Source organism: Triturus cristatus, chromosome 6 (assembly GCF_964204655.1).
Source record: "Triturus cristatus chromosome 6, aTriCri1.1, whole genome shotgun sequence".
In the NCBI taxonomy this organism is placed as follows: domain Eukaryota; kingdom Metazoa; phylum Chordata; class Amphibia; order Caudata; family Salamandridae; genus Triturus; species Triturus cristatus.
In genome coordinates this window covers 131,566,996-131,593,416 of record NC_140589.1, presented here as the reverse complement: position 1 = coordinate 131,593,416, position 26,421 = coordinate 131,566,996, and the positions used below count along the sequence as shown (strand labels likewise).

Below are 26,421 nucleotides of genomic sequence, written 5' to 3'. Positions count from 1 at the left end.
ATTCACTGGCATAAAAGGCTCGCAACAGAATTAAAAACGCTGTTTGTAATTCCTACCTCCCACGGCTTTATTCTTTCAGACTCCCAGCCAGTTGCCTGGCCTTTCAGTGCCTGCACAATTTCACACCTATGATTTGCAGTGCAGGGTCTGATCGGACCCTGTCACTCACAGCGTGATACTGAGCTTGCTCCCCTGCGACACTAACAAAATGTAAATGAGCTGCTGCTGAATGATTCAGCAGCGGCTCGGCACAGGGCTACAGTGGTGCTTTGACTGAAAGTGTCGTTCAGACAGCCTCATCCTTAGCAGCACAAGTACAACTGAGCCTGAGTACCGGTACGGTCCTTGGCAATGAAAAAGTGCCGGTACTCAGGAGGTTAAAAATAAAAAGTGCCGGTACTCAGTACCGGTGAGTACCGGCCCATTTAAAGCACTGCTTATCATCCATAATCTTTCCCACAAAATTTTTGACTTCACAATATTTTGACCCATTATATAATGCATGAGGCAAGATGGCATCCGCAAGCTCGGACGTGTGAGCTGGCTGCTCCTGGGAGCTCACACTCGCACTCGCAAATAACTGAAATGCGGCATTGGCGATAGTAAAGCTACACACCACCGGGGCTGTAACCTGGCGGCTGTATCCTGATGGTGTTTCTGTCTGAATACTGGTCTGCGGTGATATAAGCAAACCGACACTGCTACTGGAGGGTTTCACTGAGCCGGTGCTGGGTTCCTTGTTTGACGTTAAGACCCTACAGAGGCCGGAGAGGGGAGGATCTCTTAGCGGTGACGATGCCTCCCAAGACTGCGAGAGGGAGGGCTCGCGCTCAGACGGATTCAACGGGGGATGGAACTGGAGCCGGGGGGCTCAAGCCTCTGGTCAGCACCCCCACCCGCTGTAAAAACGCCAAAGCCGATTTAGCCACTAAGCGGCAAAAGGCAGTGGAAAATGTGGGTAAGCAAACTATCCCCGCTCTGTTTATTGCGGGTAAAGATAAAGGGAAAGGCATGTCAGAAAAACAACTGGGGGTCGATAAAGACACGATCCTCAATGGAAATGGAGATGCCAGTGCTATTGATGCTAATGATGGACTCTTATCGCTATCGCTATCTGCACTTATCACTGAGGGTGTTTTGGGGCCAGGTGGTACACAGGATACACAGGTCATACAGGTCACTCCACGCTGTCCCTCCATTTCTGAGAACACTCTGACATTGACCCCCTGGGGTCAAGCTCTATTTTAAAGTCGCCAATGGCTGTTATCCAAGGGCAGCGGGATTTAGGAGGGAAGGAAGATATGTTAAGCTCCAAATCCCAATTGAAGGAGATAGAGTCTGGGGATTATTTGTTCTCTTTATCAGCAGTGGGGGCAACGCTAACGATGGTATGACTCTACAATGGGACTATTCGCGCCCAGGGGTTATTGGCACTGAGAAGGCGTACAGTGATGGTTGTGATAAAGAAAGTACACCTACACCATCTGAAGATATATCGCTAGCCCTGATTTACCAATCTATTACGTCTCATAGAGAGGAGACCCGGGGTGGAGAGCCAGAGAGTACAGAATTCTTGCCGGAAGCTAAAGAACTCAGTGCGACGCATAGCCAAAACTTGTAGTGAGTTTACATCTAGGTTTAATGAAGCGGAAGCACGCATTTCTTGTCTTGAAGATGAACTGGTAGCACAGAAAGCACTGACTGAGTCTCTGGGATCCATGAAAGATGACACACAATGGAAAATTGCGGACTTCGGAAATCGCTCCCGCAGGAATAATCTTAGAGTTTTGCAGATTCCTGAAGGCCGGGAAGGACAGGATTGACTTGTTTAAAGAGGCCTTCCCTGAGTTGACTAAATGGGATTGGCAGAGAGAAATTGAAAGAGCGCATCACTTTCCGTTTGTCCTTCGTCCCATAGCTGGTCAAACCCTAGACAGACCTAGAGCATTTTTGATATCTTTTAATAGCTTTTTGGCTAGAGAACATTTATATCAGTTGGCTCAACCGGATAAAAAGAGGGCTGGAAAAGATTTTGAGTTCTTTGTGAGACCTGATTACTCTCACTATACGGTTGAAAAGCGTTGGCAGCTACGTCAGCTTATCCCTACATTCCAGGCCAAAGAGGCTCAAGTGTTTTTGTTAAATCCAGCCAAGCTCAAAGTTGTTCATAAGGATCACACTCATTTCTTCACGGCAAAAGAGTATTTACAGTCTTTTTGAAAGTGGGTTTCTCTGCTTCAGGGTTTTCTTTTTAGATGTATTTACTGTTTGGGACATGGCCAACCTATTTTGCTTTTGGACTTTAGATGGACTATTTTTCTCGTTTCCTAATACATGTGGGACTTTTGCTTATAGTATAAATTGAATTTGAGTACAGATGTAATGTATAGAGACCCAGTTTATTGTTCTATTGATGGTTTCGTCAAATGGGATAAGGGTTTTTTCCTGCGAGGTGAGCACCGGGGGGACGGGAGCTTGTCATCACAAGGATCATGGGTCCGGAAGCCTCTTTGAAGGGTGGGGGTAAGTGGTGTAGGGTGGGTTCGGGGGGTTGGTGCTAGGCAAGGGTGGTCGGCGAGGGTCAGGGGCATTGGAAGGGGTAACATTGGAAAAATAATCTGCAGTATCGCTAAACTTATGATTTTCATTGATTTAATGCTTTTCTTTAGGTGTATGAGTAAGGGCTCATTCCCCTTTTTCTCTAATGGTTAATACCGGACTTCGAATTTGTTCTCTAAATGTAAGTGTAGGGGTGCAAAGTTTACATTGTGTACTGTCTCCGATTCCAATTTTGACGAGGCCATGGTCTTGGAGCAACTGAATTTAGAACTTGCACTCTGGCCTACTCCTCTGGTATTATGTGGGGATTTTAACATTAGTTTGACCAATAAGGAACTGCAGCCTGGTGTGCAAGGGTATAAAGGCAGGAAATCCAGGGTGTTCAAGGCATTGTATCACTTATTGATGGATCATGGTCTGGTGGATGCTTGGGACTTTCTTATGGGGTATGTGGCTGGCTTCACGTTTTATTCCCATCCCCATCAGAAGCTAGTACGCCTTGACTATTTTTTTATATCTCCTGCATTATTTACTGGAGCAGAGATACGTGTATTTCCGAGAGTAACCTCTGATCATGCACCAGTCGTCTTGGAGATTCCCTCATTGGGTTTAGTTAGAACCCTAAGAGTTTTCTTTTGATAGGACGCTCTTGCTCAACAATGCTTTTAAGGACTATATGAAGATCTGGATTAAGGATTTATTTCAAAATAATCGGCATTCCACTTTGGTAGGGGTTCTTTGGTATACTTTTAAAGCCTGCTTTAGAGGGGAGGTCCTGAGCTATGGATTGTATCAGCAAAAGACAGCAAAATTAGAAATACAGGAATTGTATACTAAACTGAAAATAGCGGAAGAAAGGCTTGCTCAGGGGATATCGCTCAACAATAAAATTTCTGATTTACAAACCAATGCAGCTAGGTGTCGGGCTAATATCAATCTTTTTTGGGATAAGAAAAACGCCCTAAAATATGTCGTTTATGAAAAGGAATGTCATGAGTATGGGGAGGCGGTTGGTCGTTGTCTAGCTCAAAGGATACGCTCGAAGGAGGCGTCACATAGAATAGCCAGTCTAAAAAACGCATCAGGAATTACAGTTCACGATCCCCAAGAGATCCTTAGTATTTTTCATAAGTTTTACACAGATTTATATACAGCACAGAAGCCGGGGGATCAGTCGAATAATTTTTGGTTACAACATGTTTTGGAGCAGGTAGAGATGTTGGACAGCCCTATAACAATGGAGGAGATAGAGACGGCTATTAACACCATCGCGATCGGTAAAGCGACAGGGCCAGACACACTTCCCGCTGAGGTCTATAGGGCTTTGTTTCAGGATATTAAAACTGACATGTTGGCTACCTTTCAAGGAGCACAGAAGGGAGGGGCACCACAATCTTGGGATGAAACCAGCATTGTCGTATTCAGGAAGAAAGGAAAGTCAGCAGACCTGCCAGGTTCTTACCGTCCAATCTCGCTTGTCAACTGTGACGGAAAAATGTACGCTAAGATTCTGGTCAATTGATTGGCTAAGGTCATCTCTTCCCTGGTCTCTCTACAACAACATGGTTTTATTCCCGGCAGAGGGACTGTGTGTCATATTAGCAGAGTTGTGACTCTATTTGATATTGCTCAAGTGGAATCAGATTTGGGGTTGATTCTACACAATGCCGAAAAGGCATTCGATCGTGTCGCCTGGGACTTTCTTTGGGCAACATTGTATCGGATGGGGTTTGGTCAGGGGTTTATCCAGGCTAAACGACATAGCCATCGTTACATCAGACCCTGTCACGGCTATACCTGAGGTGGAACATCTGGCATATGAGTTTGGAGGTATCTCTGGCTATAAGTTGAATATTTCGAAAACTCAGATTCTGTGTAGAAACAACATTATGGCTAACGACTCCAGAGTGGTAAGGGAAGCTACGTATCTAGGGATTATGATTCGTGCATGTTTGAAAGACTTGGTCGAGGTCAACTCGGGAGCTATTATTGGTAGTGTAAAACAATCTTTAGAGAGATGGGTGTATCTACATCTTTTGTTGGTTGGTAGAGCTAACATCCTCAAAATTAATATACTCCCCAGGGTGTTTTTTTTTTTAGATTAGTCCCTCTGGAAGTATCTTGCGGTCAATTATAACACTTACAGGCGGTGTGTTCTAAATTTCTCTGGGCTCCAAGAAAACCACGGAGAGCTTCACGATTTATGACCCTCCCAAGAGAGAAGGGTGGGTGGTCGGTCCTCGATTTTACATTTTACTACTATGCCTGTTTTATATCTAATATGCGGATTTTATTAACAGGAGAAGAGCTGAGCAATGTTGCAGAGGCCTGCTCAATATATCAGATGGTGCTGGGAGCAGAGGTTACAAACCGTTTGTTCAAAATGTTAGATGGTAGCTACTACAAAAGAACGTGCTTTAAAATATTAGGGGCCGCTGTTAAGGTATGGAAACCTATTCGTAAAAATTTTCGGGTTGGGTGTTAACTTTTTACACACCTCCTAATGCCGCCAGGATACTTCCGACAATTTTTTCAGATTATGTGGTAGCCATCTGGAGAACTAAAGGCATCTTACAAATTGGTGACTTTTATGAGGCAGGGGGGCCTTTTCTTCCTTTTCGCACTTAGCGACTAAATACCATTTACCAAAGAATCAGTTTTTTTAATTTTTACAGATTTGGGATTTCCTTGGCAAAAAGACCACTGTATTGACACCGCACAAATTTATAGAGGCTATCAGGCAGCAGGAAAAAATAGGGGTTCTATATGAAATTCTTGTAACTTCTAGGACTGATGATCTGGAGAAATATAACCTTAAGTGGGCCAATTGCTTGTGAATACAGACGGTCTCTTTGGAGAAGGCGATAGCCATTGCGGTTGAAGTTTTCTTATCTGCAAATCTTAAGGCTCAACACTATAAAACCATGTTTAATCTTTACCACACCCCAGCGAAGATGTTGAAATGGGGGGGTGGGTAGGAACGATTGTAAATGTTTTCAGCGTTGTGCTGATACAGCTGATAGTCTCCATATATTTTATTTTTGTACTAAAATGGCTCCATATATAGATCATATTGAGAAGTTCTTGACAGAGATTACCAGTGTGGCTATTAAAATTTCGGCCTCTATGATGCTACTTGGGATTGGTGAAGATTTGGAGCAAGGGAGCCCTATGTTTAAGTATCAGTACTTGCTCAGTCATAGCCCGGCTATGCGTAGCTTCTTCATGGCTGCAGCCTGAAGCACCATCTTTTGAAATGAGGCATGCCCAGTTTTATGGCATATGTAATTTAGAGTTTAGTTTTAATTTAGTTTAAGGCCCTAGGAACATTTCTGATCACATGAATATGTGAATGTGATGTTGGTATACTTATGTATATTTAATTGCTATATTTGTTTTGTTGTCCAAAGTGTATGTACTTAGTGATGTCCTTTTTTCTTTTTGTTCGATACGGTGGATAATAAAAGGAATAAATAAATAAATAAATAATTCATATAAAAACTTACACACTACATTAAAAGGAATTAAGCACACATATTATCATAATACCAATAACTTATAATACTAAAATAGCTCGTATTTATCATATTAAAATAATTATTTTCAACAAAATTATATTATATACTACTGTATTTAGAAAAACAAAATTAAATACTTAAGAAAAATACATTCTTGTCATCCATAATCTTTACCACAAAATTTTTGACATCACAATATTTTTGACCCATCATATTTTTTACTGAATATTTTGTCAGAATAATGGCCATCTGGTTTTCAGAAATTTCTGGGATTGGTAGGTTTCCCTTTGTTGCCAGCTGACCTTGGGCCAAAATTAAGCAGCTTCCCACTTGGACAGAATGATTGACATTCAATGGAAATTATTGATCTTTCCACTTTGCAATTTGGGACCATTAGAGTTCACAGGCCCACACTAGTTGGGTATTGTCTTTATTGGAAGAAGTGTGAAAACACTTGATGGTAGGACTTTTGTTGCTCTTACAGATCCTTGAACTTTCCCTCTCATAAATATGTGGAAAATCCGCTCTGGTTTTGACCTGAAGGTTGATGTTTGTAGGGAATTCTTAGTAAGAAAATGTATAGTAATCCGCATGAAAACATACCACTCTAGGCCCCTGTGTGTCTAGATTTCAGAAATGTCTGGAGTTGATAGGTTTCTTTGAGCACCAGCCAACCATGGTCTCAAATTCTGCAACTGCATACATCATCAGAATGTCTGAAAAAAAAGAATCTCTAAGTTCCCATGTTGCATGATATTGGAGATAACAGTAAATACAGACTCTGTTCCTAAACCAAGATTCTTGGGCACATTTGAAAGTGCATAGCTTTCATTCTTACCCCTATTATATTAAGATAATGTTGGGAAACCTTAAGTCCAACTAACATTTAATGCAAAATAGCAAGCAATATTGCAAAACAATTAAAGACAATTGTCATTTCAACTGACCAGGGCTCTCACTAGAAAAAGGTCAGATAGACTATAATGCTAAAATTGATGAATAGTGGCTGCACAATGAAAAATCTTTATGAACTGCAGTACTATTGAGGCTATGAATGTCACATGTTTTAGACAACCAACAAACATCATATATCCCTGTGACTGGCAGAGTCTGAAGTATGGTATGAAATACTACTTTTGTTGCTTGGCCATCAGAGTAAAATAATTATAGATAAAAGCATTATCATCTATTTCTCTCTGCTTACCTTTGTTAGTTTTTCATCTCAACATTTATTTTCTCTGTAAAAATTATGATCTATTCAGAATATTTTCTACTTTTGAGTAATGTATAGCTTTGTGGGTTCCCTCATTGCTTTAACTCATCTTAGCATTACTCACAATCTGCAAGTGTGTGAAAAATGCAAACATTTGAAATATTGACTAACACCTGAAAACGGCAAAAATTATAGTGAGATAAATTATTGTTTTAACAACTATGCCTGTTCATGAAAGCTGGGGAGAGGACGATGTTAGCACAGTAAAACATTGCTGTTGCCCTGATTAGGAAAAAACACTTTTCTCCCCATTCTTATAAAAAAGCCCACATACTAGCCTACCTGCGTGTGTAGTGTCCCGAGTCAGTGCTGACTCAGGACTACACACAAGGGTGCACTTGCACGCTTCCATGCTTATCAAGGCCTTTGCCCACACATTTCTCCTCCTTCTATTGGTTTTGTGTGCCGCGCTGGTTTCTCATAAGATTGTTACTCGCACAGCCACAAGACGGTCCTTTATACGTATTTCTTCATATGCTTCTGTCTACGTTACGTCCTGGCTAGATATTTTATAGGTTACCATACAGCTCTTGATGACTGCCAGCAACACTTGGGGGCAGATTTACAAACCCTGTACGCCACATTTGCGCCGCCGTTGCGTCACTTTTGTGACGCAGCGGCGGCGCAAAGCCAGCACCATGCTGCGGGGTATTTACAACGTGACGCATCTAGGGAGATGCATCACGTTTTAAAGCCCTGCGCCACATGTGGGCGTTCCAGCGCGGGGGAGGGCGTTCTGGCGCAGGAATGCCTCCTAAAAGTGGCTGAGTCACTCAGTCACTTTAACGGTCATGCTGCGTCAAAACCCTGCGCCTGCTTGAAGCAGGCGTAAGGATTGACGCAGCATGTTAGGCAGAGGGGCACAACGAGCCTTGTTGGAGCTGCATCGCACTTGCGACGCTACTCCAGCAATGCGTCAATTTTACGGCAGCAGATGCGTCACGCATCTGTCTATTTTTGCCCCATGGTGCACCGCATTCTAAATGCGGCACATCCATGGTGGCGCAAGAGGTGTCTGCCGTGACGCAAAATAACTGGCGCATCCCTGCTGATATGCGCCAGTTATTGTAAATCTGCCCCTTGGTGTATAAACTGTTTGGAAGAAAAGACGTACTACGGTGAGGGAATACCTTGCCGCGATGCCATTGAGAACATTGGCACTTTTCATTCAATTCACCCTTGAAAAAGTCTCTGTGATGAAACACGTGTCGGCTGCCTGTTTGCATTGGTTATTACTTCTCTGATGAAAGAAATGTGAATAACGCTGGGAAGAATAAATACAACCAACACAACTTTGAACTTTGTATTACTTTATTACTGGTCACACATCACAACCATTGGACTGCTATGTGTGCTTCAGTACTTTTGTCCTCATTAGTTTGCCGGTCTGGGGGCCTTTCCAGTTCTGGCTATCTCAACCTAGGTGGTGGGGTGTTTGTATTCTGAGAGCACCAACCTCGTTCATGTGTTATGGTTTTATGTAACTATTTCCCCAATCGTATGGCTTAGGATGTGCGAATATTGTGTCATAGCCACTGCTGCTTTGTGTACTACTCATTCTAAAACCTGCTTGGGGTTGGGAGTTGCTTGTTGATGGCCTTCTCCATCACATTGGCTGGGTAGGGAAGCAGGCACTTTGGATTGTAGTTGCACAGTTGGTTCAGTTCAGCGGATGGCTTTTTGAGGAGGACGTTGACTTGCAAACACTTGCCTGAAAAATTAATAACCTGATTTAGAAGTGAGTTCTACTTTACCGCCTTGTGAAAAGCAGTGGTAAAACTATTTACTCAACAGGGCATATTATCAAGATCGGCGTTAAAATTATCACCGCTCCTGCCGCTAAAGCGGCTATAATGATGTTGATAATATGCCCTTGAGAATTCCAATAGAAGCCCAGGTTCTGTCTGCTGCTAATCCGGCAATAATTTTAACGCCGTTCTTATGCCCCAGAATGTGTAATATGCCCCAGAATGTTTAATTTCAAGCAGACTATTATCTGGTATGAGAATGGCCACTGCCGGGATGGTTGTTAGTGTTGTAAAAGCAACGTCATGTTCAGTTTGATTTGCGGTCTTTCGTCTCATTTTAGAGTTGATCTAGCAATAGCATCATCGCCTTCCCCTGCGACGTCACATGAACATCATGGTTTCCTTTATCATGGCCAATGCATCAGTTATAGGATTGGCTTGGGTATTTTAGATCTCAGCGTGGTTCATGTTTCTTCTCTAGCCTAGCTTAGTTAAGTTATAGTCTTAAACCTCAGTTTCATATCGTATTGTAGCCCACTGATGAGAAACAAGCAGGCCCTTAAATGCCTCTCAAGGCCCATTGATGACAGGATACATCTGCTTAGGGTATGGCGGAGGCAGATGCGCTCGCATGTTATTGCAGCACCCCCGATTTCCGGTCCCTGAGCAAAGTGCAAAAATATTCTGGCACGGATGAACGATAGACACCAAAAATGTCCTTGGTGTGCAATTTTTATCAATTTATTTCAAGTTGAAAAATCACAGAAATACTAAGATATTTCACAAAGCTGCACAGTCAATGATACGTATATGTTCTTTTACAAAACTGCATTGAATTCTTTGATGTAATGCACTCTTGAAAACTAGCGCTTAACGTTTGTTGTTGCAAACAATTGAAACTATGTTGCTTATTTTTACTTTATCAAATAATGGGTTATTTTTTGCATATGCGTGTACTTTGTGAGATTGTGATTGCTGCCTATAAACTTCTGCAAGCTTTTTTCTTTAACAGACTTCTGTATTTCCGTGCAGAGCTTCCATCCCTTTCCATAAAGCCACAACAGATGGTATCTCTTAAATTTCCAGCACTGTAAATCTGTGAGATGCACTCCTCTGCCCTTAGGAAAGCCATCCTCTTTACGCTTGCCCAGTTTCAGCGAGAGGAAATATGCTTTAGTACACAGTGTACCGCGTGAAGTGCGCACTGTAAAAGTATGGGCTTAATTTTGTCTGCGTGCTTGAGTGCACCTTGCCAGGAGGAGGCAGCAGGCTTCAAATCTCGGGATTTATTTTGTCTACTTAGTGAAAACAGCAGGTCTAATTCTGCACCTCTGAGTAAGAAACATCACTCTCTCGCTTTCTGTTCCCATTTCAGGTTACCTTCTGCGTCCAGCTCCCCCGCTTGTGTGTCTGTATATATCACATTACATAAAGAGACAAGAACATCCCTAGCTGCTCCACGTGGCACATGAGCATTTGGTAGCAACATCCTCGGAGGGTTGGTTTTAGGAAAGTTGCTCTAAATGTTTATAACCCCATTAAATAGCAGATAAAGAATGCATAGAGGGAAATAATTCAAAGTATAATTCCTTGCATTGAAACAGTAGCTGAACATATGCTATATTTACAACAGCATACAATGTGCCCGTAAAAAAACGGTAGTTCCAAATCAACTGATTACAAAAGCGAAGTTTACTCATATTAAAGATGATGCTAATAGCAAATGTTCTTCCACATCATTAGAGAAATAAGAACTAATGGCTAATGCCTATAGCCGTAAGATAGATTCTGCCTTTGGTAATTTCATTAATAGTGTCATTTGAGAAGTCAACAGAGCTTTGATCAATAATGTCATGTAACATGTCATCAGTGATGTCATATATGTGGTCATAAAAAGTGCATGATGGGGGACAGTTATGGTTCATTTACCCAACTTTGAGACGTGATCCTTGCTGTGTACCCCGAGTAGGCCCGATTAATGGGGAGAAGGAGGCGTTGATTTTGAGTTTACCAGTGGACTCCTGGAAATTGGCACAAACAAAAGCTTTCATCTTGGGCTCTAAGCAGATCTTATCCAGAACCCTAAAAAGATAACTCCAATTCACCCTGTCAAACACTTTCTCAGCGTTGAGCAAGAGGAGGGCCATTGGCTTGCTGTTGCCGTTAAGCCACGGCCAATCATGTATTATCGTTGCCTTCTATCAAATTGAAAGGTCCAGGGTTGCCCCTGCCTGGAGGAAAGTCTGGCTTGTGTGTCAAAGGCGTAAGCTGAAAAGGATGGGTCGGAAATGCCCTACGCTGTCGCACCTCCCCCCCAATAAGCCAGCATGGCGGACGTCAAAGGTAGCAGTTGGGAAAGCCTTTGTCCGAGCCGATAATAGCAGCCATAAGAGCCCAGACAGGGGTAAGGAGGAGAAGGCCTGCTCCACCTGGAGCCAGGACTTACGGTAGGGGTCATGATTGCAGTCAAGGGAGGGATGAAGTTGTGCAGCTAAAATGTAGATGAGGCATATGGGAACCCCAACCCGCCCTCAGCTACAGATCTGCATAGAGATGCCTTTGCTACTCTCGGAGCCTTACTTCCCAACACAAAATCGAGCATTTCCACCCAACTCTTCAGATAGGGGGGATTAAATTCTTTTGAAGGCTGTTAAGCCTGCCCACTCAAGAGATCTTCAGCTTTCCACAGTGGTGTAGATCCTTGAAGAGGGAAGTGAGGAGGAGGGAATGTTTCTAGTGTGTATGTTTCATGTGTGAGGTGGGAGTTGAATCCCCAAATAAGTACTGGCCGATGATTCCCACAGGAAACTGCTGTCCTGAACAGAGTTATTGAGGCTATGAAAGGAGTCTGCCACTCCCATACCCTGTCATTTTGAGAAGTTCATTTTGAATCCTGATGCCTAGGAGAAGGATCTAGCTCCCCCATTAGTGCCGGAATGAAGGGGTCATGGTCAATAATGAAGCATGATGTAGTCAGCAAAAAGAGCTAGCTTATGCTCCCTGCCATTGACTGTCATGCCACACATTGCGGGGTTGATTGGATTTTAGCACTAAAGGCTCCATCATGAGGGCAAAAATCAGGGGTGACATAGGGCATCCTTGCCATGTGCCCAGAGCAAGCACGATTAGAGGGAAGAAAAAGGCATTTAATTTGAGTTTACCAGTGGACTCCTGGAAATTGGAAGAAATAGAAGCATTCATCTTGGGCCTTAAGCAGGTCTTATCCAGAATCCTAGAAAGATTACTCCGATTGACCCTGTCAAATGCCTTCTCAGCATCGTGAGAGAGGAGGGCCACCACCAATCGTGTATTATCGTTTGCCTGTTAGTTTTGGATGAAGCCAGATTAGGTGGGTATGATAAGTGAAGGCCATCCATAATGTAGGTGGGCCACGAGGGTGGAGGCAAACAGTTTAACGTCGCAGTTTATTAAAGCTATGGGTCTGTAAGAGGAGCATTGAGTGATGAGTTTGACTGGCTTTAAGAGGAGGATAATATGGGATTCCACATGGTATAGTTAACCACTCCGAAGACCAAAGAGGAGTTAAATGCCTTCACCAAGGCATCAATCAAAAGAAAGGAGTAAACTTTATAAAATGTGACTGTATAGCCATCAGGTCCAGAAGTCTTGTACGCAGGAAGATTACTAATTACCACCAGGACCTTGTCTGAGGTAATATCCTCTTCAAGGAGACGCATTTCTTCAGCCCCATTGAGGGGTGTTTGTTTCAAGATAGTCTTCCTGATGTTGAGCATCAAGACACTAGGCCTGACAAAGGTTGGAATATTAGCGATGGAAGACTCCGATAATATCATCTTTCTCCTGTAGGAAAGGCCTTGGAATGGATCATCTCGTTCCTCGCCGGCAGAACCCAGAGAGTCCGCCTTCCCCCGTTCCGGTCCGTGGCCACCGAAGTCATCTGCGGCGTCCCGCAAGGATCCTCGCTCAGCCCCACCCTCTTCAACGTCTACATGAGCCCCCTCGCAGCCATTGCACGCCAACACAACCTCAACATCATCTCCTATGCCGACGACACCCAGCTGATCCTCTCCCTCACCAACAACCCCGCCACAGCCACAGCCAACCGCCAGGAAGGAATGAAAGACGTCGCGGAATGGATGAAGCTCAGCCGACTGAAACTGAACTCAGATAAGACGGAAGTCCTCATCCTGGGAACATCCCCCTCCGCCTGGGACGACTCCTGGTGGCCCCCTGCACTGTGCTCCGCTCCAAAGCCAACGGGCCATGCTCGCAACCTGGGCTTCATCCTTGACTCCTCCCTCACGATGACCAAGCAAGTCAACGCCGTCTCGTCATCCTGCTTCAACACCCTGTGCATGCTCCGAAAGATCTTCCGGTGGATCCCCACCGACACCAGGAAGACAGGCCCTCGTCACCAGCCGACTGGACTACGGACTACCCTCTACGCTGGAACCACAGCCAAACTACAGAAAAGACTCCAGCGCATACAGAACGCCTCTGCACGACTTATCCTGGACACCCCCCGCTTCAGCCACATCTCCCCCCAGCTGAGAGACCTGCACTGGCTCCCCATCAGCAAGAGGATCACGTTCAGACTCCTCACCCATGCACACAAGGCTCTCTACGACATGGGACCCACATACTTCAACAACCGCCTCACATTCTACACACCCACCCGCCACCTCCACTCCGCCAGCCTCGCCCTCGCCACCATCCCGCGCATCCGCAAGACCACCGCCGGAGAAAGATCCTTCTCCTACCTGGCGGCCAAGACATGGAACTCCCTCCCCACCCACCTGCGACTGACCCAGAACCATCTCTCCTTCAGGAAACAGCTCAAGACCTGGCTCTTCGAGCAGTAGCGGATCCCCCTCCCCCCAGCGCCTTGAGACCCTACGGGTGAGTAGCGCGCTTTACAAATTCATTAATTGATTGATTGATTGTTGGAGATAGCCCTCACCATTCTCTATCTCCCTGATGTGATTGTGTGTGGAGTGGATACACAACTCGTGTGCTAAGAGCCTGTATGCTTTGTCCCCCTTCTCACAGTAGGTTTGATTGATGTAGAGCAGCTTCTTGGCTTCTGTTTTCATCAGTATTTGTTTGAGTTTACCCCTAAGTAGACATATGTCCCTCAGGGTTCTGTGGAAACCTACCTCCCTGTGCCTCGCCTCTGCCTGCTGATTCTGTGTCTCTAGTTCCTGTTGCTAGAGTTTAGCTGTACGTTCAAATGTCGCCATGTGGCAGATAAGTTCTCCCCAGACGACCACTTTTGTAGCGTACCATAGGGTCTCTCGAGAGACCTCACCAGTGTTGGACTCAAGGTCTGGGAAATTGCCGCTGTGGGATAATAGAGCTTAATGTCAACCCTACTGGAGCCTGATCTGAAATGACCCGTACATCAATGTTAATGTCAATTAGTCTGAGAAGCAGAGACCGAGAGACTAAAAGTAGTAGAGTCTGGAGTATGTCTTATGGACGTTGGAGCAAAACATATAGTCCCACTCTTGGGAGGATGGTGTCACCAGGCATCTATAAGGGTCAGGTCTAGGATCCCCTGAGCCAAGAATCTGGGCATGCGAGGTTCATCTTGTCTGGGATAAAAGAGGTCAAGTCGGGGGTCCAGCGAGACATTAAAGTCACCCAATATCATCTCCCCATGCTGAAAGTGAGAAAGCCTCAGAAAGAGGTCAACATAAAACTCTTCTCTCTTCTTATTATAGGGACCATTAACTGAGAGTACAGTCAACTGGGTAGAATCAAACATACCATGCAGTCCTATTTGTCTCCCTTTCTTGATCCATGAAAGTAGTATCTAATTTGAAGGAGAGGTCTTGACGGAGGAGGATTGCCACTCCGAAATTTGAGAGTGTAGCATGAGCAAAATTGGGTGGGGTACCAGTAAAAATGAATACGTTTGGCACTGACTCAGAAGAGACACGTCTCCTGCAGGAGCACCACGTCCACCTCCTCATGGTGTAGCCAGTTTGGCAGTTATTTGTGTTTGAGCAGGGTATTCAGGCCTTGAAAATTAAGGGAAATGATGTGGAGTAGTCATGCGAAATTAAGTTTTTGAATCCCCAAAATGTGGGGAATGGGACGACCAGGGTCTAAGCTCCCATTCAATGAAACAATATATGATGCACCTGTCTGTCACTAACAACAACAAATTAAACAAAGGTGGTAGGCCAGGCAGCTGGAAATCAACCCAACCACTGGCCATCAGCCATCAAAACAAAGCAACAAAAACTGTGTAGTGAGAAAGAGCAGTGAAAGCATTTTTCAAAAGACCAGAACTCAGTCTATCAAGGAAGGGCAAGCTCTTGGGTACACCCATGAAGCTTCCCCTTTGTACTCACAGTCTGATTCGTGAAGAGAAATCAGTGTTTGTCAGGTGAGAGAAAGAAGAAGAAAAGAAATAAAAGAAACCTGCAGATAGACTAGGTATGAGAGAAAAATAGCATATTCTTGGACTTGCGAACTCTAGGCGGTAAAGTCACGGCGGGGTGTCATCACCTGCAAAAATCGCCAGCTACCCCCCATCCACCTTGGCAATGTCTCCTGACACATGAGGATGGTTTGCGTTTGGGGGGGGAGCAGACCAAGGGCCTCTTGGGTCTCCTGAGGTGTACAGACAGCAATCCTTTTGTCTAGGTGAGAGAAGTTAACACTGAGTGGGAAGTCCCAGCATTATGGAACCTTGCTTTGCTGTAGATGGAGAGTAATGTTCTTAAAGCCTTTCTGATGGGCTAGTGTGTGGAAAGAAATGTCTTGATACAAGAAAACAGATTCCCACAGAAGACAATCGGTTCTTGCTTGCGACCGGCATGTAGAATCTATGCCTTCTGATGGAAATATTACACTATAGTTAGAGTGTACAGCACTGGATTCTTCTGCTGTTGAAAAGCAGAGAACACCCTTTGGGTGCGATCAAGTAATACTGGCAAATCGTTGGGCAGCTGGAAAAAGTTAGCAAAGATAGCTTGAACATGGGCCGCCAGGTCTGCTGGCTGAATGGTAGATGCACAGCCTCTGATACGGATGTTGTTATGCCTCAAGTGATCATCAAGTTCATCGATTTTATCATGAAGCGCCATTTGTCCCCATTCCTGTTTCTTGAAGTGGCTGTTCCATCAACATTGTCAAGACCACGGCCATCCACGGTCACCTACATTGTCATGAGATGAGCCTCAGATTGATGGAGGGACTGGTCGAAATAGTTATAGTTCTTATAGAGTCTGTGCCCGTTCCCTACCCAGCGGAGGACAGGGGTCCACCTCTGCTAGGTGAGGATAGCCTGGTTTTTGGAGCATGTCTCTTATCGAGGAAGAGAAAGAGGCTTAACCCTATCTATCGCCATTATAGTGGGTAGGCAGGGAGAGAATATCCCCAACAGGCCACATATGCAGGGGTGTCCGACCACTGAAATCTTTAGCAAAGGGGCTTGCCTGAACCTCTGGTTGGCACGCAGGCATCAAGAGCCACTCATTGGTACTCCATATGCAACACACCCAGGGGACAGGAGACAGAAAATGGGGACAGCCAGTGAGCCCATTCAGAAGGGCTCCGTATCTGTAGGTCGATCTCTACACCACTGGCCAAGGCTCTAGCCCACGACAGCCCTCAAATGGATTCCGGGTCTGGCCTTCGCACTGCACCCACCTTCGCCTCTCCAGGCGCCAAGTCAGTCAATGTCACCGCTGCTCTTGGGGACAAAGGCTGAGTCAGCGCGGCAGGCCATCGCTTCTCCAGATCAGGCCCCACGACACCAGGTTAGTTACGGCTCACATTACACTTCAAACACATCATCAATGTAGCTGCCATACCCCTTGTGTCACCAAATCATCGGGTGGCAGGCCGATCAGGCTGCACCTCCTATTCGGTTCGCATGTCTCTGGGCCACACCTCGGCCTGCTTTGCACATCTTTGGGCCAGGTCTCGGCCCGCTTTGCACTTCAGGCCCTGCCACAAGATGGCCACTGCGACTCCGCTGCTCCCCGGGAGCCGGTGTTTCAGGTCCTGTATTGGCAGCCAAAGAGCTTAGCTGGAGCTCCCCGGTGCCTCGCCTTGCTGCCAGGGCTTGGGGGCATTGGGAAAAATATCTCTACTGACGAGATATGGCATTTACGGGGTGGATTTGGGGCAGCCCATGTAGAGCTCAGGGAGACACATCTTGACGGGTCTCCCCCTTGGCCATGCTCCCATGCCCCCACCCTTGTTGTTTTTAAACATAAGGTGTAATATGTTGGCTTTAGAAAGGAAAACCCAGCAAAATAATCTCAGGTGTTATACAACATGACAAGGGGCAAAGTTAAAGAGGGAGCAAAAATGTGCTAATAACTCACACAACAGGCAAGCAAACCATAATTTGCACATAATATCACAAAATGCAGTAATAATTTGCACATAATATCACAAAATGCAGTGACCTCTGCAATTTCAAACGTCTCAATTTACTTTAACGATTAGATTATATATCATGTTACACTTAACAATGTGAAAGAGATGACTATGAATGTAGTATTATTTTTTTATTGGTTTGAGTATGTATCGTTCTTTCATTTTGTGGTGTTTAGGTGTTCTTATTTATTGATACAAATAATGTGATGTCATAGATTTGTATTTTTGTGTGAGTTATAGTTTGCATCTCTGTTGTGCGAGTTATGCTTGGAAGTTCTAATCATAGCTCACAAATTTCACAACCATAATGCAACTGTAACTCAGTTTTTTGTGAATTTCTGTTTATTTTAAGTTACTTTTTGGTTAGGCCATGTCAAATTGTTTGTAACACTGATGTACGATCATACAATTTTCAACATTTTGTATTATGCTTCTAAAGCAAAAATCCACTATTATACTACATTGCATAATTTCAAGTCCATCCAGATAAAAATCCTATTGCAGGAGCACAGGAATACGTAGCACAAGTAGAATGGCTGTTGATAATTTTTAGAGCAAAATGTGAACTCATGTCCAAAATGGACACTAGCACGCATTCTTTTTAAAATTTAGCACTAAAGGCCAGAATTGCTTTTTGCATACTTTTTCTAAATTTCACATAATTACGCAAAAGGAAATTATGTAAATTTCACACAATCCTAGTTTAGGTGCTATAACTAATTTTTATTTATATTTAGTTTATTTGAAAAGATTTATAAAGCGCAAACATGACCCTCGCAGGTATCAGAGGGCTTTACAAGTGAATGAAGGAAAAACATATAAATCAATAAACAAAGTCTATATACTTACTGAATAAGAGAACAGTTTGCTTGCAAAACTAAATTCTGAAGGTCTATTCTAGAAATTTGTTCCTAAATAGAAGTTTGACTTCTTTCTTGAAAGATGTAGTTGAAGGGATCATTCTTATTTCAGGGGGGGAGCATTTCAGATACGAGGGGCAATGTCAGAGAAGGTTCTATTGTAGGTTTTCTTCCTAACGAATATCTTTGGTTTTAGCAGTAGGGTACTGGAGCTTTCTAGAGGATCTTGAGGCTCCAGAAAGTTCAAGCTTCTTAGCGAGATAGCTTGGGGTATTGAAGTTTAGAGCTTTGTGAGTCATGCATGCAATTTTCAATTGAATTCTTGCTTCATAGGGGAACCAGTTGAGGGATTTCAAGTCTGGGGATATGTGAATGTTCCTTTTTGATCCCGTAATGAGTCTTGCCCCAGAGTTAAGGGAAGCCAGGCCTGAGAGGTTTGCACTTCTATAGTACAATCTAGGAATCACAAAGGATTGCACGGAAGACTTGAAGTCGTTTTGAGGGTGGAAGGTTTTTTTTGTTTTCTTAATATGTTCATTTGGAAGTTTGCTCCTTTAGTGGTGGCACTAATGTGCTTCTGTATATTAAGGTTTTTGTCGAGAGTGATTCTCAATGATCTTCCCCAATCAATATTTTATGGTGTGCAATTATATGCTGTTAGTTGCTTCGTCCATTTATTAATAAACTGATTGGGTGGGGCATACCCTAACTTCACTTCAACTTGTGTTTATTTCAGTGAATTATTGACTTTTGATCATGTACCATATCATATAAAACATCCAACAGTTTTGTGCACCCAACCCGCTGCAGGAGGCTAACCACCCCTTGCATGACCTTCAGCTATGTGCAGCTGGTATTGGTCGCAGGGCCTGGCTTGTGGACACTTGCTTTTTTTAGGTCTGAAGATAGCCAATACCTTTTGATTTTACTAAAATATTTATAATATATGTATACATAATGGGGCTTTCAGCCACCTCTCCATCCAATGGTCTGTTGTTGTGTAATTCACATTTTGCTTCTGCTCACTACAGCAAATAGCATGGGGCAGTGGGTCAGTGGTTAACTTTACTTTGAGTGAGTGCATTTTGCTCTCTTGTAAGGAGCACATCAGCACACCAGCTAATTCCCTTCAATGGCAGTATTTTTGCTTTCATTTGCTAATGACTTTAGTGACACCTTTGTGTTTAGAGCCTGATGTGATAGCAGGACTCTTCTGGTGTCAACACGGGGCACATTTCATCTTTATGACAGATCCCATCTCCTGCCATTGCTGATGTTAATTCCTTTTGGAGTGTTTTGCTTTTCTGACTGCTGCTATTTCACAGCATACCAGATTCTTTCTTTCCTTTCTTTTTTCATTCTTTCTTCCTTTCTTTTTTCTTCGTTTCTTTCTTTCATTGTACTTCTTTTCTGCCTTTCTTTCTTTCCTCCTTCCTCCTTACTTTCTTTCCTCCTTTCTTTCTTTCTTTCTTTCTTTCTTTCTTTCTTTCTTTCTTTCTTTCTTTCTTTCTTTCTCTCGTTAAGGCAAGAACCTTGCAGACAATGCCAGCCTGATTTGCATTTTTAAGTCTGTGTTAGCCAAGACCTTTTGATTTTACTAAAATTATGTTTATAAAATAATTACTTACAAGGTTTCAGCCACATTTCATCCATTTATCCGTGGTTGGTGTCATTCACATTTTTCTTCCAACCTCTCCAGCATGCATTAAGGGCCAATGCATTGCCCATTTCAACTATAGGCTGACTTCACTACAAGTTAAGGCATGCCACCCTTTCACAAGAAACACATCCAAACAAAGCAGATCCCTTCAGTGGCAGGGAGTACTTTAGAAATGTGTGATTTGTTGCCTGCAGCAAATGTTTTTTTTTTTTAATTGATAAGGGCCTGGCATATTACAAAACAATAAAGTTTTGCAAAAACCAGGACAAAACAAATCAAGAATTGCCAGAAGGCTGGCGGCCAACACCAGACCTATTAGCTGTGCCAATGCTTGTTTAAATTTGTTTAGGATTCAACAACCCTTTCTGACTAGTGGACAAATGTCAGACCTTCCAGGGGTTCAGAGGACCAGGTTCTGGTTGGTTTGCAGCCCCTTGTTCTGGGGTCATGGACCTCTGGCCACAAACAGCCCTGGGGTCCACAAACATCATGGCAAAATAGTTTTTTTTGTTAACATTTTGACTTACTCTGGGTCTCATTGAGACACCCATCATGAGTCAGGGGATGCTACCCCAACCTTCTCTAGCTCTCTTCAATTTCATTTTCAGTGCTCGGGGAGCAAGTCCTTGATTCCTGTCATGCCAGCCAAATCTATTTTTCATGTGCTGCCAGCCCCTCACACAGCTTTAGGTCTGGGGACCGAGCTTTGGTTTACAGACCATAAATCAGCGAATAAAAAAAATGTCTGTCATCTAATGACAGTTGAGTACTTTTTTTTGAATTTGGTATATACACACACACACACATATATATATATATATATATATATATTCACTGAAAAAACCATAGGTTTCACACATGTTATAGTTAGCGGAAATTTTACTGATAAAAAACCAATGAAATTGCCCCGTTATAGTTAGTGCTGGCAACTATAACTCACGCGACCGCAATCCTCTGCTGATGCTAATACTGTATTTAGACACTTATTTGCCCATGTCTTCTTCCATACATGTTTAGCTATACATATATTACAAATATTTTTTTTTATAAAGACACATATGTCATCAGCAGAAGATTGCGGTCGCGTGAGTTATAGTTGCCAGCACTAACTATAACGGGGCAATTTCATTGGTTTTTTATCAGTAAAATTTCCGCTAACTATAACATGTGTGAAACCTATGGTTTTTTCAGTGAATTTGCAAGGTTTTTTAAATGCTAATTCCTAACTATAACGTGTGTGAAACCTATGGTTTTTTCAGTGAATTTGTACGTTTTTTTAAATGCTAAGTTACTTTACGCCATTCGAGGCGTGCGCGCCCACTTAACGCAGTGCGTTCCGTGCACGGTTTTTATCAACTTTAATAAGCCCTGTACATTTGGTGGCCTTCGGCCACCAAAAGCACAGGGGGTGGGGTCAATGTGGATAGTGTTTTTTTTATTTCGATTTTATAATTTCATGTTGCCAAAATATAGTTTTTTTACTGATGTAATAAGCCATGGACATTTGGTGGCCTACGGCCACCAAAAGCACAGGGGGTGGGGTAAGTGTGGATAGTGTTTTTTTTATTTCTATTTTTTACCGTACGCTTACGGTAAGCGTACGGTAAGCGTACTCGGCGAAATTGCCGAAAAAAAAATAAAACCGTTTTTGCTCTTGGGGGATGTTTGGGGACTCCCTCAACATGACTATGTGGGAGGGAGTTGTCAAAACAGCCCCGTAACATGTTTTTGGGCATCATGTTTGATAAATAACACTCAGTGCGAGAGACAAAATGGCGGACGCCGCTTCCTGGTTTCGGCCGATTCGAATGTTTACTAAGATCTAAGAGCCAATCAGAATCGCGCTCGCGCACGCCACCGTACGCGTACGGTAAGCGTACGGTAAGCGTACCGTAAGCGGGCTCAGATATATATATTGATTTAAAGGCTATTTTCTCAGAATCTACTGAACAGATTTACACCAAACCTACAAAAGGCACTTCCTTGACCTACGGACTACCTCTCTGCCAAATTTCTAGTAATTCTGTTCAGCCGTTCGGGCTGTAGCTCGTTCTAAAGGTCCTATGGAAAAATGCATGGGAAAAACGCGTTTTGGGACCCCCCTTTTATCTCAGCCCCCGCTTGACGAATCCCCCCGAGACTTTCAGGGTAGGAGCGGAGCGTAGCACCCCACCTATTTTGAGAAATTCGCGAGGATTCATCGACCGGCGCCAAAGTTATTCAAAATAGAATGTTGCGGATTTCCTATGGAAAAGGGGTCCTAACTATAACTACCTACTGGCGACCGCCAGTTATATATATATATATATATATATATATATATATATATATATATATATATATATATATATATATATATATACCTTTTAAATGATCTCTTTTTTGGAATACAATCGTAAGTTACTTTGCAAATTGAATAGTAGCATAACATTGGCACAAAGCATCGGTCACTTTATTTTTTAAGAGACAGTACACAAAAGCACTTTCAATTATATTTGCTTTTAGAGTGTTTTAAACAGCCCGGAAGTTTGGGTTGGTTACCATAATTACAACATCAAGCCTGTGATAGCTAAAGATGAAAAGAAAACTGATGTTGTAAACCAGCATGGTGCAGGGTGTGGGGTATCCTCGATGCAGCTGGGCTGCTCTGCTCCTGGAGGTCGATTGCCTAAGATGTCCATGAACTGTTGTAGGGTGTCGGTGTAAAACGTGTGTAGGTCCTCTACAGCATCACTGTAGAGTTGTCTGATCTGCTCTGCTGGAGGTGTTGTTTGTCCCGCTGCAATGTGAAGGGGAGATGCTTGTTGACATTGTGTTGGCATGTATGTTGACGCATTATTCAAGTTTACATACAGACTGCATGACAATGTACATTGTGACTGTTTGGAAGGAGCAGACTATTTGATGCGGGACAGTGGACATTTGGACTACATGACGTAGGTGAGGTTGTACACATACATTTTCATCTCACAGTTTCCTGCTATGTCAGATGTGATTGGCCATTTTCTATGCACAAGCGGACCCAGTTGTGTCCTCTGTTCTGCAGTGTAAGTATTGCACTGTGTACCACATTGTCGTCCATGTGGATGTGCTGTCATTGCTATGTCTGTGTGCTGTATTGTGGGAGAGTCGCCCCTGCAGCTGTGATTTTGCTGGTCCTTATCCCTTGGAGGCGGTGTGCCTTTGACTTTTGTGCTTTTAAGGTGCTGTGATGTTGGAGACTTGGGTCATTTGTGCTCTTGGACGGCTTTTGTACTCTTGTGCATTGTTTGTCTGCAGATGTATTGTTGACGTCAGTGGTTGTTTGTGCACCTGGATGTGTCAGAGTGTGACCTGCTCCTTTACGGATGTGGTCCACACTCAGCCACCTCAGTCTCATGGCATGCACAATGTCATGGTGCTTGTACTCCAGCCATGCTGCTCATCATGTAGTGTCACTTGCATTGTCAGTGTGGCTCACAAATACGCATCTTTGCTGTGTTTTGCATGGGTGCATGTGTGTGTTGTGGAATTGGTGATGTGTGGGGGGACACCTTTGGGCACAACGTGGACGGGGGCCTACTTGATGTTTGTATGTGTGCTGCAGTGTACCACGGGGATCAGGGACATTGTGCATGTGTGCGTTAGTTACTCAACCTGCTGATGTTGTGTCAGGTCATGTCGAGCTGTGTCCGGACTCCCGACTCCTTGCACCGTCTCCACACTGATGATGTTGGCCGCCATTTGCACCAGCTCCTCCTGTGGCACTGGACTCCCACCTCCATTCGCTGTTGGCAGCGGGTTTCTGCTTGGTTTGGCTCTTCACATCATGCCAGCGCATCTTGGCCTCCTCGACACTCCGACTGCATTCAAGATGGCATGCCATTTTTCCATCTGTGTTGCCAATGACACGGTGGAGGTGACAGACAGTTGTTGTTAATGTTCTGTCACCTCCGTGATGACGATCCGGTTGTCATGCAGACTGTACCCCTTCTTCCTCTTCCTCTTCTCCTTGGCCTTCCCCAAGCCCGAGGTTCCTTGCTGGTGCTCTGTGGGGCTTGTGGGGTTCGCGTTGACCTGAGCACTCAGTCCGGGTGCATCCATGTTGCTACACAGTTTATCTTGTTTTTGGTGTGTTTTTCTTGTTCTGCTTTATAGTGCATTTTACCTCATGACGCGTGGGAATATCAGGCCTGTGGCTGGTTTTCACTGGTTTTTGTATCACAATTGGCGTCATTGCTACTATTTTTGTGTTTGTGTGTCGCGTTTTTGTGGCGTCGTGTTGATTTTAGCACGTTCATTTGATGCTTTATCGTGGGTCTATCGCATGGTACTGCCGTGTTGTGAATACCACGTTAACACAAAGTTATTTTCCCGCAATAGACTGCGATGTGAAGAGTTGCGTTAAACTGAATTTGCGGTAGTTATCACACGTTCTTGAGAATATCCCCACAGATGCTCATAATAGCTATTCCCACATCGAGATTTCGTATACCATAACCTCCCAGATGTTTATCCTTTACATTATGAACACTTAGCTGGCCATTTTAGACAGCCACACATGCAATGATGGCTTAGCAGGGGTAAATCCTGCCCTTTGTAAGAATACGTTTTTTCAATAGCAATCTTCTGTCAAGGGTGATATTCTTGAAATGGAGATATGCCTTTGAAACATATGTACTCCCCAGTAAGAGCTGTAAACTTTGATAGAGAAGATAGGGAAAGATTTACAGGATATTGTGAAGTTATGCTGGGAATATTTCTTGGTGTTAAAATATTAAGTTGGAAGGTGCATTGTCACAGTTATGCAGAATATGTAGGCCCTCTCACACAGGGTCCCATCTCAAGTGGCAGGACCAAGTCAAGAGCCCTAAGCAACCAGTTCAGTGGCTGCGCTTTGATTGAGACCTCCCTCTCCGTCAGTTCTCCAGTCAGAAAGTTGCCAAAGGTTTCTAAATCCCAGCATCTTGAGTTTGGACAGGAGGAGTACACTCTAACATCAGCCAAGTGTTCCAGGACCAAAGGAACTGCACTTGGGGGCCAGGACTCACTCCAACCAAAGCCACCAGCTTGGTCAAGGGCAGGTGCTGTTGAAAGTGGTTTGCTTGGCACTTTCAGGAAACAGCAGGTCAAATAATGGTCCAGTGGAATACAATTATTTGCCTCAGATACAAATCGGAGCAGATCCAGCCTCTCAGGTCTCCTCACAGGTAACAACAGCAGATGTAGTCTTTCATCTGGCTTCCACAGGTCCAGTCATGTTCTGGAAAGGATGCATAGAGGTGCCAAATTTATGCCTGACACAAGCCAGTGGGTGGTCTTAATTCCTGGCCCCTCCCTAACCAATTGGGACAACATTCCCAGGGGTAACCTTATGCATGTTTTCAGCAGTTACTGTGTGCCCTACTGGAAGAAATCCCACCGTGCTTCTCTTTAGCTAAATCAAATAAGGCACAATCTTTACTCTCTTGCATAGTGCTCCTGTGCCCACACTAGATTTGTGGCCAGGGAAATGAGCAAGCACTCCTCTGTGGTCAGTCACAACTGGCTCTGGGGCAGCAGCATGTCTCTCACTAGGATTGGTGTCTGGCTGTCTAGTTAGACACAGGAGAGGCAGTGCAAGTTGTGAGTTACAAGTGCCAGTGACAGGGAAGGCATTCTTTGAAAGTATCAGATTGAATTTATAAGGGATTGAGGCAATAAACTACTGCACGTACCATAGCTGTAGGGTCAGTGAAATACTTGGTATGGTGCACGGAACCAGAAGTTCAACCCCTTTCAAATCCTAAAGGGAAAAGCCCCCAACTTTGAATCAATCTACAATGGTTCTGCACCATAAAATATGCAAATCATGTCACTTATGTTAAGAAGGAGTTATCAAATAGTTAGCACACACAATGCATGTTTTTTAGAGTACCTAATATCCATTAGACATATTAGGTTGAGAATTCTTTATTCATTTTCACCTTTTGATAATCCATTTAAAACTGCAGCCAACGCTTTTCGTCCTTGTGGACGTCTTCGAGCTACAAAAATACACATAAATACAACACTTTATTTACAATATATACAAAACAATAATCCAAAAAATAATATCACATTAGACACATAATTTATACATTCCACATGAAAATCCCTGAACAAATCTTAGTTTACATAATTTGATTTGATGGTATTAAATAAACATAACAGTTTCAAAAAGCTCAATTTACATAATGTCAATTATGCTGAACTCAGCTATGTATAATTGTGCATACGTACATTTTGATATATAAAAAGAAAATCAGTTTACAACTGCATTCTTTAGATTTTATTGGAAAACACATGTAATAATTATCCATTTACATTCACCATCAGTAGTGCTATGGTGCATACCAGTTATTTCAAAATCTTTCAATAGTACCTCCTAATGTCTATGAAGATGGAGCTATAAACAACCAGC

General features: G+C 43.6%; 1 long non-coding RNA gene across 1 annotated transcript in view; it reads left to right on the top strand.

Moving 5' to 3' along the window:
* Nucleotides 1–864: 864 nt before the first annotated feature.
* The window catches only part of LOC146816504 (uncharacterized), a 34,702-nt gene continuing 9,145 nt past the window's right edge, over nt 865–26,421 (top strand). The window contains exon 1 of the long non-coding RNA XR_014962455.1: nt 865–954. This is a non-coding gene — a long non-coding RNA (uncharacterized LOC146816504). The remainder of the gene's footprint in view (nt 955–26,421) is intronic.